This window comes from Pteropus vampyrus, unplaced genomic scaffold, assembly GCF_000151845.1.
Source record: "Pteropus vampyrus isolate Shadow unplaced genomic scaffold, Pvam_2.0 Scaffold145, whole genome shotgun sequence".
Lineage (NCBI taxonomy): Eukaryota > Metazoa > Chordata > Mammalia > Chiroptera > Pteropodidae > Pteropus > Pteropus vampyrus.
The window spans coordinates 145,959-148,109 of record NW_011888926.1 but is presented as its reverse complement, the minus strand read 5'-3'; the positions used below and the strand labels follow the sequence as shown (position 1 = coordinate 148,109).

The 2,151-nt window shown below is 48.6% G+C and overlaps 1 protein-coding gene across 1 annotated transcript in view; it reads right to left on the bottom strand.

Annotated features, from left to right (window-relative positions):
- Positions 1 to 2,151, bottom strand: part of EFCAB6 (EF-hand calcium binding domain 6) — a 197,139-nt gene that overhangs the window by 108,629 nt on the left and 86,359 nt on the right. The gene's annotated exons all lie outside the window — the stretch shown is intronic.

Below are 2,151 nucleotides of genomic sequence, written 5' to 3'. Positions count from 1 at the left end.
TGGGGTTCCAGGAGTTCTTATATACTCTACATACAGACCTATAATTTACATACGTCGTCTCCTAGTCGGTGGCCTGTCTTTTCACTTTCTTAATGGTATCTTCTGAAGCACAAAAGTTTCTAACTTGATAAGTCCAATTTATTGATTTTTTTGTCTTTTATAGATCATGCCTTTAATGTCACATCTAAGAAATATTTGCCTAATACAAGGTGACAAAGATTCACGCATATGTCTTCTAAGAATAGTTTCAGCTCTTATGCTCAGGTCTAGGATGTATTTTTAGTTAATTTTTGTGCGTGGTGCAAGGTCGTTCATCTTTTTGAGTATGGATATCTAATTGTCTCAGTGCCATTTGTTGAAAAGCTGATCCTTTCCCCCACCAATTTTGTCAGAAACGAGTTGACCGTGGTATAAGGGTTTATTTCTGTACTCTCGGTTCCGTTCCACTGATTAATGTGTTTATCTTAATGCCAGTGCCACGCCACCTTTATTACTAAAGATTCATAATCTGAAAGCTAAGTTCTGTACCTTCATTACTCTTTTCCAACACTGTTTAGGTTATTCTGGGACCTTTGCATTTCCACATGAATATTAAGATTCATTTTTCAATTTCTACAAAAAAAGCCAGCTGGGATACAGAAGCGAGCCGCACCTGATTTAAGTGTAAGTGACGGGGTCACCGGGTCCACTCAGAGAGATGGCGGCAGCGTGTGGAGGCGGCACGTGCAGTTGCTGGGGAGGGGGCACTTGAAGCGGATTCGAACAGCCTTCCAGTGTCGTGTCCCTCTTAGAGCAGGTGAGGGACCCGTTTCCCATAGCTGTCCGTCCTCCGCAGCCAGGCAAGAGGCGCTCCCTGCCGCTCCCGGTCTCTCTCTCTGCTGTCCTCACCCTTCCAGGTCCCAGAAGACGGCCAAGGCAAAGGGCCGCAGCCGGTCCTACTGGGAATCCACGCACCCCGCACCCCTCTGCCACCCGGTGGCCACTGCTGTTCTGTGACACTCCCTAGTGTAAGCTCATCGTCAGCTGGAACTTGGCATTATTCATCCCCGTGGTCAGCCTGCGTGCCCCAGGCGGGCCCCGCAGGAGGCAGGCACACAGTCCCTCAGCTACCCCACGCCCTCGACACCTCTGGTTGAATCAGCATTTTGGTCACCATTAAACCATCTAATATTTAGAGTGGTTCGTGTCATCACAGTCCTCCGTTAACAGAGAGGGAGAGTTCACGACTTTTAATTAAATTAGTTCTTCGATGTATTAATAGGCGCTGACGTGGGTAAACACCCGGAGCCTTCATCTATCATGAAGAGGCAGCCCAGGAGGCATACGCGCGGGCAGCCGGTTTGAATCCTGGCTCCACCGCCCACCAGCTGAGGGTTAAGCTGGTTACCTAACCCCCACGCTCCCTCTCCTCAGCACGTGGAGTTGAAACGAGAGGATCAAACGAAGTCAGTGAGAGCGTCCACCTCACAGAGGTGTCGAGAGGCCGCCGTGACTGAAAACAGGTAAACCACTTATGATAGTGCCTAGCACCTAGTCAGAGCTCAGTCCTGCTGTTCACGCAGAGAGGCCTTAAGATTGATTACAGTGGTGTATGCTGGCGAACGTATCTCCCTGGGGAAAACAGAACCCCGAACCTCTGAATCAGGCTATGCTCAGCAACCCCAAGCAATGGCACTGTAGAGTGACAGGCGGGAAGCAGGTCTCCAGCACAGAGAGCCAACGCCAAGCCCCCAGTCCCCTGTAGGCTCTGGGCTCCTCCTGGCACCGCCCTCTAGAGGGCAGGCTTTGTGGCAGGCTTTGTGGCAGGCTTTGTGGCAGGCTTTGTGGCAGGCTTTGTTAGACCCACGCTGAGGCCCAAGAACTTCTTTCATAAAAGGACATATCTGAGTCTGAGGGAAAATAATTCACTGTAATACTGGTTATTTATTAGAGATTCAGTTATCAAATGTGCTTAATAAATAACAAACCTGGGAAATGTCACTAGGTATCAAAAATATCTAAATGTTGCTTTCCTAAAATAAGCATTAAAGTGGGACAGAAGCCAAGGTTTGAAAGCAAGTTGCAAATTCGTGAGTTAGCCTCCCTCGGCAGAACGATCAAACAAGTGAACAGGCTATTTTGGAACTGAGAAAATGTCCCCGTTACGGGCTA